Below are 11,833 nucleotides of genomic sequence, written 5' to 3'. Positions count from 1 at the left end.
ACCTCGGCATCCATCATAAGCACCAGCATCACCACCAAGCTTCAGGGATTATTTTTACGACCCGTCGCCGAAATTCCGCCGGCCACATCAACCCCTCTGCCTGTGGAGTCTTGGATCTTTTTTTATGTATTTTTTTTTGTATAAAAAAAATTACAAATATCACGTAACTACAACTATTAAATATCCCCGCGAGAGAGGACAAAAATCCAGTAATTTCGAATACCCTTTAAACTTCAAAATTCAAATTAAAAATTGCAATTTTCAAATCCTATAATTTACCAAATGAAAAAGAAGAAAAAAAAAGGAAAACCTAAAAATCCATAATTATCAATTTTTATATCATTTTCTGAAAAGTCTTGAATTATTATTTCTAAGCAATCCCATTTGAAAAAAAAATTACTTGTTAAGCCCCAAACCTGAATTATTATCTTTAATTATCTTTAATTATCTTTAAGTATCTTTAATTATTATTATTATTTACTATTGAATTGTTCTAAAATACCGCAACATTAATATTAATTATCATCGAAAATATCTTTTATGGTTAATGAAAACCACCTTATGTTAATTTATTTTATAAGAGATTTTCCTGAATTATAACGTTAACTAAAATGAATTTATATTAGACCTTTTGTTTGGGCACCGGAAGTAATCTCGCCACCCATGCAGTTAAACAACAGTTAGCCACCTCAAACATCTTAGCCAAGGAATTTTCTTTTTTTTTCTACACCCCCAACACAATGCTATTTAGGAATCCTTCTCCCAGGACCCTTCCTATTCGATCTACGACGATTCGCGTGACGACCATGTCCATACTGAAGGTACAAGAACCACTCCCACTTTCCCTGAGCACGGCTGGAGCCTGTTAGTAGATCGAAGTACCTTCAGGACATGTGCCAAACCGTTACAGAATTATGGCGCCCAACGTGGGGCTACGACGCGGCTTTAATTATCCTTTAAGGATATTCGAAAATATAAAGTTGCAATGCCCGATTTCCTTTAACCTTTTCTTACCCCGAATAGTATTTTTTTTTGGTTTTTTTTTTCTCTTCATTCAAAGTCAATTCTTTAACTTCTTTTTTTTGTTTGATTAGGTTTTTTTAATTGAGATTGTTCATGCTCCTAAGCTGGGAGTGTGTCCCTCTTCAAGGAAGTTAATCAAACAAATTTCTATAGTATTTTTTTTTGTGGAGATTTTTTTTTTTGATTGAGATTGCTCAGGCTTCGCAAGTATGGAGTCTGTTCCTCTTCAAAAACAAGCGAAACTCCAGTAGTAATTTTTCATTCCGGTTTTATTTTTATATTTCGACTTGAATTGAGATTTTTTTGTTTTCGCAAGCTGGAATCGGATTACTCTTCAAGGAAGAAATTCATTTAAATTTTATTAGAATCTTTTGGTCATTTTTGGATTGAGATGGTACAAGCTTTGGACGAACGGAGCTTTTCCCTCTCCAAATAAGACATTTGAAATTAAATAAATAATTTTAGTTCCTTGGCTAGGAAGAATAAAATAAAATAAATAGGCTTTTAACTAATGGCGAGAGTTCTGAAGGATAAGTCCCAATTCAAATTTATAAACAATAATTTGATAACGAAAATTGATAATTCACCTTTATTGATCAACAGTACCCATACATATATAATATCTTTACGTAACAAAACATCCATTACCCCACTAAAATTATTAGGCAAATTTAAAGTAACAATTATAATAATCATTCAATATCATGGCGGTTAGACGAAGTCTTGAAAATATCCCTGCATTGTCACAGGCCAGGGAATCTCATATTTGCACCATTTGCAATGAAGCTAATGAGGAAGCAGAATGGACTATAACCGCATGTAGGCATCAATTCCATTTGAGGTGTCTCACAACTTGGCTTGAAACCAACGCCACTTGTCCACTCTGCAGAAGGGCATGTAGTAGAAGCGAGTTAGGAAATCCTGAAGCAGGTGAAGCCCGACAGTTGATCGAGGTAGTGCCATCGACTGGCAATAGTCCGCGTACAGGCACCATTCCGCGTACACGGCCTCAGACCAGGCAGGGCTCTCGTAATAATCGAGTTGCCACCACCATTCCCAGGGTAACTCGGAATACCATGCCGAATCCCGAAAGGGCGAACCATACGCGAAGTTCTTCAGCTGGCAACGGCGTCTCAGAAGAGCGAGTACACCAAATAATAGCAGGGGCCTTAGAAAATCAGATGTCGAGCTTGGCAGCGACAATCTCTAATCAAATTAGTGCCACCATGGCAAATTTAAATTTGGGTCCAAGTCGTAGAGGATCACGGGGCGAAATTCCACTCGAATGGGATAATGAGGTACCCAGTTTTGTGTCTAGGGGTAACCCACCTCGCGATAATTTCCGAGAAAACATTCCGTCAAGAAATCGTTTAAGCAATCACTCAGTAGACAGACCAGATAGAGTATCTAGCGTAATTTCAAACTGGAACCTCAAATTTAGCGGATCCAATGGGGAAATCCCTATCGAGGATTTTATATATCGAGTGAATATTTTAACCACTCAGTGTCTAGATGGAAATTATGATTTGCTGTTTCAATTTGCAAACTTATTATTTACGGGTCCGGCATTGAAGTTTTATTGGCGAGTACATCGGTCTCCCGATCTCACAAATTGGTTTTGTTTGTGTGAACGACTAAAGGAAAGATATCAGGATCAACGCTCAGATCGCGATATCAAAGAATCTCTACGACGTCGGAAGCAGGGAAACACCGAAACCTTTGATGACTTCCTAGATTCGATGCTAGGGATCGCGGACGCGTTAAGAGATCCGTTGTCTGACTCCGAAATAACGGAAGAGGTCCGACATAATCTTAGGGCGGAATTGAAACACGAGTTGTTGCATGTTCCAACCCCAACCTTGGCGGCGTTGCGCACTGAATGCCACAGGCATGAAGAGTTCTTCAAAGGATTTCGTAATAGAGCCGTCCCGCGAACAAATACTCGACCTTCGCTTAACGAAATTCAATTCATTAACCAGACGGAGGAAGATTTTGATGGCGACCAGGAATCAAATGAAGTTTGTGCCATTCGTTCGGCGGACAAAATCAAATGTTGGAACTGTGACGAAATAGGACATCGTTATCAAGATTGTTTAAAAACTCGTCGCATATTTTGTTATGGGTGTGGGTCGATTAACACCTATAAGCCCAATTGTTCGAAATGTCATCCCGGGTCGGAAAACCGATCTCGGGATATTCGCCAAAACCATTAAGCGAATATCCTTTTCAAATCTCGGAACCAATCAAATCAGAACTCGATGAAGACAACCTTAACGTAAACCCTATCAAATTTACTCCCTATCATAGACGTTTAGACAAACCACTATCGGACGGTGAAAATAAGGACAGTTTAACAGCCTTAAGAGTTAAAAGTCGTAGCGCTGAGCGCATTCAAAATTATTTTAGAAACGTTCGGGAGCTAAAGAAAGTCGTAATTTCATCACTCTTACACAAGAAGAACGACATTCGTCCATTTTCACAAATACAAATATTAGGTCAACCATATTTAGCTCTGCTGGATAGCGGAGCCAACAAAAGTGTAATAGGTGGTGCTTTAGCGAAACGCATTTTGGCGGAGAAAAATAATTTTGAGTCCCGAAAGGGGATGGTAAAAACCGCCGATGGGCAAATGCAGAATATCGCTGGAGTGATCACCGTATCATTGACTTTTAACACCAAGCATGACAGCATAGAGTTTCTAATAGTACCGTCAATAAATCAGGATGTTATTTGCGGCATGGATTTCTGGAAGAAATTCGGAATTTCCTTATCTTTAGTGGGAAATATAAGTGAGATAAACCAAACGGAAGGCGAAACGGAAAAAGACCAAATTCATCTTTCTCCTTCGGAGAAGCGTCGTTTAAAATCGGTAATAAATTCTTTTCCGTCCTTTGAGGTAGACGGGTTAGGGAAAACTTCTCTAGTAGAACATTCTATCGACACAGGGGAGGCCAAACCTATCAAACAGAGATTTTATCCTTTATCCCCTGCCAGGGAAAAACTTTTATGTGAAGAAATTGATAGAATGATCGCACAAGATGTAATTGAAGAAGCACCTTCATCAGCGTGGTCATCACCAGTAACGCTGTTAGTAAAACCAAACAAGGTTCGATTCTGTCTAGACGCAAGGAAACTAAATTCAGTCACCATAAAAGATGCTTATCCGATGCCTATCTTAGAAGGGTTGTTGAGTCGATTGCCACCCGTGCACTGTATTTCGAAAATTGATCTCAAAGATGCCTTTTGGCAAATCGAGTTAGATTCTCAATCAAGGGCGAAAACAGCGTTCACAGTCCCCAATCGACCGTTGTATCAATTCAAACGTATGCCATTTGGATTGTCCAATGCGCCGCAGACTCTCTGTCGACTAATGGATATGGTGATTCCATATAATATGAAATCTCATGTTCTAGTTTACCTTGACGATTTATTAGTTCTATCTTCAACATTTGAGGATCATCTGAAACACTTAGCCGAAGTAGCTGTCCAACTTCGAAAGGCGGGGTTGACCATAAATGTCGCGAAAAGTCAATTTGGCTTGAAACAAGTACAGTACTTGGGTTTCATAGTAGGAGAAGGAACGTTGCAAACCAACTCTGAGAAGGTTAGAGCAGTAGCCGAATTTCCCGTTCCCAATACTCAGAAACAGCTAAGGCGGTTTTTGGGAATGACTGGTTGGTACCAGCGGTTCTTATCCCAATACTCCACCGTAATATTTCCACTAACGGAGCTCTTAGGAAAGAAGGCGTTCAAATGGAATGAGCAAGCTCAATCCGCATTTGAAGAAATAAAAAAGAGACTTTGTTCAGCACCTCTATTAATGCACCCCAACTATGAAAAGCCTTTCATTGTCCAATGTGACGCATCTTTTCATGGAGTGGGAGCGGTACTCGCTCAGTTAGATGACGACAACGTAGAAAGACCAATTGCCTACATGTCAAAGAAATTAAACAAGGCTCAGCGTAATTATACCGTAACCGAAATAGAGTGTTTGGCTGTTGTTTTGGCAGTTTTGAAGTTTCGAATGTACATCGAAGGGCATCCTTTCAAAATCGTTACGGATCATGCCAGTTTACGGTGGTTAATGAAACAGACCGATCTTAGTGGTAGATTGGCCCGATGGGCACTCAAATTACAACGATACACCTTTCAAATTGAACATCGAAAGGGATCGCAGAATATAGTTCCCGATGCGCTTTCTCGTTCTTTTGAAGAACCGGATGCGGTAAATGCTATTGAGGTAGAGCTTTCACCAACAATTGACTTAACGTCCAGTGCCTTTCAATCCGAAGAATACACGGCACTAAAAGACAAGTTTATCGAAGCCGGATTACCCGATTTCCAGGTTATCGACAATTTCCTTTACCATCGAAATTGCTTTTCCACAAATGGAAATAGAGATGAGGTTTGGAAATTGTACGTTCCAACCGCCCTGCGAGAGGAGGTTATCCGCTCTAGTCATGATCAGCCTTCTTCGGCACATGGGGGCGTAGCCAAATGTTTGGAACGTATCCGACGAAATTTCTTTTGGCCAGGATTGGCTTCAGACGTTCGGCAATATATTGCAAAATGTGAATTGTGTAGGACGTCCAAGTATCCAAATTATAGCCAAAGACCACCTATGGGAAGCCAGATCATCAGTGAACGACCTTTTCAAAGATTGTATATTGATTTTATAGGGCCTTTTCCACGATCGAAAAAGGGCAATATAGGTATTTTCATCATTCTTGATCACTTTTCCAAGTTTACTTTTCTAAAGCCTGTTCGGAAGTTTTCGTCCCAGATCATTATCGACTTCTTAAGGGATGAGATCTTTGCGTGTTTCGGAGTTCCCGAATCCATTGTAAGTGACAATGGATCGCAATTCAAAAGTCATGAGTTTGCAGCATTTCTTACTAAGTATGGTATTAAGCATATCTGCACGGCATCGTACGCCCCTCAAGCTAATGCCGCCGAACGAGTTAATCGCTCCATTAACGCAGCGCTCCGTACCTATGTACGTCATAATCAGAGAGAGTGGGATATCATCCTGCCCAGTATAAACTGCGCGTTGAGAAACTCCATACATCAATCAGTCGGAGCGGATCCTTACCGTATTGTGTTTGGTCAGTACATGATAACGCATGGAAAGGATTACACGTTGCTTAGGAAGTTAGATCTGTTAAATAGTGGAGCAGGACATATAGAAAGAGAAGACGAATTTACAAACATTCGTGATGATATTGGGAAATACTTAAAAAGGGCATTCTCGAAAAATAGAAGGACGTACGATCTGAGAGCAAGACCAAAATCGTTTGAAGTAGGGGAAGAGGTTATTAAACGAAATTTTCAGCTTAGTAATTTGGCATCGAATTTTAATGCTAAATTGGGGCCAATCGGCATCAAAGCCAGGATAAAACAGAAAGTTGGCTCTGCCATTTATAGATTGGAAGACCTTAAGGGGAAGGAGCTAGGCAATTTTCACGCTAAGGATATCTGGAAGGCCTAATTCCAACTCGCCGACCTTTTTCAGCTTTTATTTAGGCATGAATACCAAAATAAAACCTGTGATGTGGGGGTCGCTCGTTGGTTCAAAGCCAAAACAAAACAAAAAAAAGTAATTTAAAATTTTTTTTAGAAAAAAAAAAAAAAAGAAAACAAAAATAGTAAACAAAAAACATATGGTCTTATTTACCTCTTGAACCCAATGCAGCTAATTAAAATATCGATAGGCTCAGCTGACCCCAATTGACATTCACCCCCCCACCACAGCTGCTCCCCTTTTTGGGAATTCACCCACCCACGTAAGCACCTGTCAAAAAGTGACAATCCCAAAAGATGCATTTCCTGTCTGCCACCTGATTGCACTTTTATTCTGAATCTCGCTGCGGGCAGACCGGTGCATCTGTGGATAAAAAATTATTAAACCAGTGACTTAACCTCGTGGAGGAGAAAATTAGTGTGTGATTTTTTTATAAGAATAGAGCGGATTTTTGTTGCTGGATGACCCTCGATGCCCGTGGATTTGGAGGCACCACCTGGCCCAACCTCGGCATCCATCATAAGCACCAGCATCACCACCAAGCTTCAGGGATTATTTTTACGACCCGTCGCCGAAATTCCGCCGGCCACATCAACCCCTCTGCCTGTGGAGTCTTGGATCTTTTTTTATGTATTTTTTTTTGTATAAAAAAAATTACAAATATCACGTAACTACAACTATTAAATATCCCCGCGAGAGAGGACAAAAATCCAGTAATTTCGAATACCCTTTAAACTTCAAAATTCAAATTAAAAATTGCAATTTTCAAATCCTATAATTTACCAAATGAAAAAGAAGAAAAAAAAAGGAAAACCTAAAAATCCATAATTATCAATTTTTATATCATTTTCTGAAAAGTCTTGAATTATTATTTCTAAGCAATCCCATTTGAAAAAAAAATTACTTGTTAAGCCCCAAACCTGAATTATTATCTTTAATTATCTTTAATTATCTTTAAGTATCTTTAATTATTATTATTATTTACTATTGAATTGTTCTAAAATACCGCAACATTAATATTAATTATCATCGAAAATATCTTTTATGGTTAATGAAAACCACCTTATGTTAATTTATTTTATAAGAGATTTTCCTGAATTATAACGTTAACTAAAATGAATTTATATTAGACCTTTTGTTTGGGCACCGGAAGTAATCTCGCCACCCATGCAGTTAAACAACAGTTAGCCACCTCAAACATCTTAGCCAAGGAATTTTCTTTTTTTTTCTACACCCCCAACACAATGCTATTTAGGAATCCTTCTCCCAGGACCCTTCCTATTCGATCTACGACGATTCGCGTGACGACCATGTCCATACTGAAGGTACAAGAACCACTCCCACTTTCCCTGAGCACGGCTGGAGCCTGTTAGTAGATCGAAGTACCTTCAGGACATGTGCCAAACCGTTACAAACTAAAACCACTTAACTTAATGAGCATCAAATATCTGACTCTGGCCGCAATTCTCGATACAAATCTATTATTTAGGGCCACTTTGCTGCTGCTCTGGCCGCACTAGCGTTTCAATTAATAAGCCGGCACGCAGAACTCCCAGTTCCCGGATGCCAGCTCCCAGTGCCAGCTACCAGTCCCCCCTGCGAAGCAGTCGGAACAATGGCCAAGTATAATCACTTTGTTTGCACCTTTGGGAATATGCAGTGACAGACGCTGCCGGCGCACCAAAGGTGGGTCAGCGGGCGGAGAAGCACTAGTGGCAGTAACTCTGGATAATGGCCACGGATCGGGGACCTCAGAATGTTGCATGCCACGTGCAGCAAACAGCAACCTGCGGCCATCTGAGGCAGCTATTGCATTTATGAAAATGAGCTTCTGCTCCCCGGAAGACCAGCAATTTGTAAGCGAGACAATTGTGACTTCTTTGTGGCTGATTGCCTGGCTAGGCTCTCATCAGATCTGATTTAGACCAAGTTGCAACTAAACTTTGAAAATCAACAAATCATGCAGCTACCTTTCCATTGCTCCCTAATGGTACCCCCATCTTAGCACCGGCTTTCCATCCGAAAATGGCATCTCCAAACCTGGAAACTAGTCCGTTTGGGCATACCCCACACACGACTCCCTAAACAGGAGCCACTGCAACTGAGCTGCATGCCCATTTGCAGCTATTTTGGCGACCTGCCACCGGAGGTCCTTTAAATGGCTCCACAGCGGCTAGTCAAAGCCGCCAATGGCGGACAATGCGGTGACCCATGTGGCACCGCAATAAAAGTGAAACTGCAAACAAGGGACGCTCCGGCTGACAGTTCACATGACAGGCTTGTAATGCGATTTAGGAGGATGAAGGACAGCAGCCCCTAGTAGGACTGCCCGAGCCATGTAGGGAGTGACGAGCAGAGGGCGCCCTTCCTTGTGAAGAGAAAGTTAATTAAAATAATTAGTTTGGCTTGCGATTTCTCGTCCTGATCCTCCCTCCCGTCGCCCTGCATTCTTAATTAATACTAAATTATAATAGAGTTTCAATTAAATGGACTGTGTGTGTTTTTGGGCAGCTGGAAGAGGCTTTCTGTCGCATTTGCATACAGCTCCAAGGACTAGGACTCCTCTCAGAACTAAAGCTTACCAATCAATTACCAATCCACCGAGTGTGGTCCAGAGTCCCTCGTTCAGAGATCCTTTTGTATCAGTTTCAGTATCAACTAGGAACCATTAAGTGTCCTTCGGGAGGTGTCCATCAGCTCCTGCATCACATGCTGGTTCTGCGCGCCAGATTCGCGATTGTGTCCACTGTGCACTGACAGCTCGGGCTGTCAAAATTGGCAACTGAGAGCGCCGCTGGTGGCCAAAACATAAACATGTCACACGCGCGAGAGAGAGTGTGCGGAGAGAGTGGAAGCGCGAGAGACTCGAGTGCCACGGCGGAGAGCGAGGGAAAGCGAGCCAGGGAGCCAGGGAGCCAGGGAGCCAGGGAGCCAGCGAGCGAGCAAGAGCGGAAACTAAAGCACTGGAGGAATGTCCGGGGGGCCGGGGGCTGCCGAAAGGGGGCGGGAGGTTAAAGGATAACGTCTACGTCTAACGGGGCTGTCCTCCGGTGGCGGGTTTTTCTCTTGGCACTTCTCGGGGGGAACTACGGAGCGGGCTCCAGCTCCATCTTAGGCCTGAAATCCTGCCACTGAGGACGGCTTCGGGGCTGGGTCCTGGCCAGCGAGGGCGCATCCAGGAGATGGCAACGTGGCGGCGACACCGACACCAACAACACACACGTCTAACATGGCGACGCGATGTCCTTTCACACACACCCACACACACTCTCGCACCGATTTCTAATCTCGCGACTCCTTCGATTTTCCAGGTTTCAGGTTGAACGGTTCGAGGTGCGGGCAGGACTCCGCCGACACTGGCATTAGCTGGTAAAGTTGCTAAAAAATATCGCCTCTAATCGCGTTTTATTTATTTGTTTTTTGTAAAATTTACTTTTTTTTGGGAACAACAAAGTCTACTCGCGTCGCGTCGCGTTGCGTTTGTCAAAGCGCAGAGTCGCAGACTGCGGCAGAGCGCGGGCAGAGCAGCGACAGTGGCAGCGGCAGTGGCAGAGCGACAAAAGCCAAAATCTCACAGCATCTCCCAGCGAGGACCAAACCAAATCAAGGACCAAAGCCGTTGCCGCCATCGAAAGCGACGCACACACTCTCACGTCCCCGAAAGCATTTCTAAAAGTTCGCCCAAGAAGCGGAAAAAGTGAAAAAGTGAAGTGAGCATCGAAGCGCACGGGGCAGGATAGTTTTCAACCCGACCAGCACTACGGTGCACGGTGCTGGGTGCTTGGTGCGCTCCTGGGGGTGGTGTGGCGCCAGGAACACCCCGCCATGGCCCCACCACCACTCGCAACACATTCTCTCCTTTGGCAGCGGCTGCTGCGTCTAAGCCGAAAACAATAAAAAGCTCCAAGCGGCAGCTGGGTCTCTGCACACCGACTAGAGGGTACACTAACTAGCCATAATACTCAACTAAGTAGACTTGAAAGTTTATGAGATTCTGATGAGATATTAGTCCAAAGACTAGTGGAGTAGGAAGGCGACTTAAAAATGCCTTTTCTCTGAGTCTTTAAGAGACATACTGATCGAAATAAGAACAAGTTTCAAGAAAACTAAGCCATGAGAAGAAAAATAAGGCTAAAAGTTGACTGAAAGTGTACAGCATCTCCTAATACCCTTCAAAAATTAATAGAATTCCACCTTAGCTACGATTCCTGCAATAAAACGTAATGATACAGTTGCAACCCTCGCTGATAGCGAACCCTTCCTGATAAGGACTCCTGTGCCCCCTGAGGCCCGCGCGTCCTGGAAGCTGCACCAGATGGGCCTTTTGCATAAATAAAATATTTATACAAAGGAGCGTTGCCAATCCGGGCATCGATTGCCATATGCCCGGCTCGAATTGCGGTAGCAATGGGGGAAAACATAAAAAGCCGTAGAAGAATTCCAAAGCACGCGTTGACACTTTTCGCTCAACACTCACACACTCGCACACACACGTAGTCCTGGAGCAGCAAGGACTTTCCTCTCCGGAGAGATGCCATCGGGGCCGTCATCGACGTGTGGCCCGCAGACCCAAAGCAGCAGCCTCTCAGACTGCGGAGTTCTTTCAGCTTCAGTTCATTGTAAACAAAGGACCTGCGAGCTCTCCCGTCTCTCGCCGAGTCCTTGCTCTCCGGCCGGAGATGCTGAGCGGAAGCTCGCCTTCTCACTGCGCAGCCTGGCGAAAGCGGCCCAAAGCTCGGGAAAGCGGGCAGCCAGCGCGCGGAAATTGGCAACTGGTAGCCCGCCAATCGATTTTGCTCACGGCGCCAGCGCCGCAATTTTGACAGCTGTCAACGCGGCGGATGACACTTTGGGCACACCGGACTCAGAGGCCCGGGCTCTGGACTCCGCATGGTAAACAAGTTGAAACGCAACCTGCAGCCGCAATCATTTATCAAATGCCCATCGGCCGATAACCAGGCCCCTGGCTAGGAGGCCAAGACCAGGAGCCAACATGCGCCGGCCAGGCAATTAAACAATGTCAGAAAGCATTTAGCCGGCAAATAAATGTCACCAGCGGCCGGAGGATGAGCCACAACTACACGGGAATTAATGAGGTGGGCCTGTTCGCTGCACTTGGAGAAAAGAGTGACACCAGCTTGGAGAGGAGGCTTCGAAATATGCTTATGCAGGACTTGTTCCATGGTCCTTGGTCTTTATTCCACAGATATGCGATTTTGTCGGATATTCCTTGCTTGCAACACAGTATTTTTCACAGTGTACACCCTTCTCAATACTTGGCATACCCCT

The sequence above is a fragment of the Drosophila ananassae genome, chromosome 2L (assembly GCF_017639315.1).
Source record: "Drosophila ananassae strain 14024-0371.13 chromosome 2L, ASM1763931v2, whole genome shotgun sequence".
NCBI lineage: Eukaryota > Metazoa > Arthropoda > Insecta > Diptera > Drosophilidae > Drosophila > Drosophila ananassae.
The sequence above is the reverse complement of the archived record's forward strand: the minus strand, read 5'-3'. Positions refer to the sequence as shown.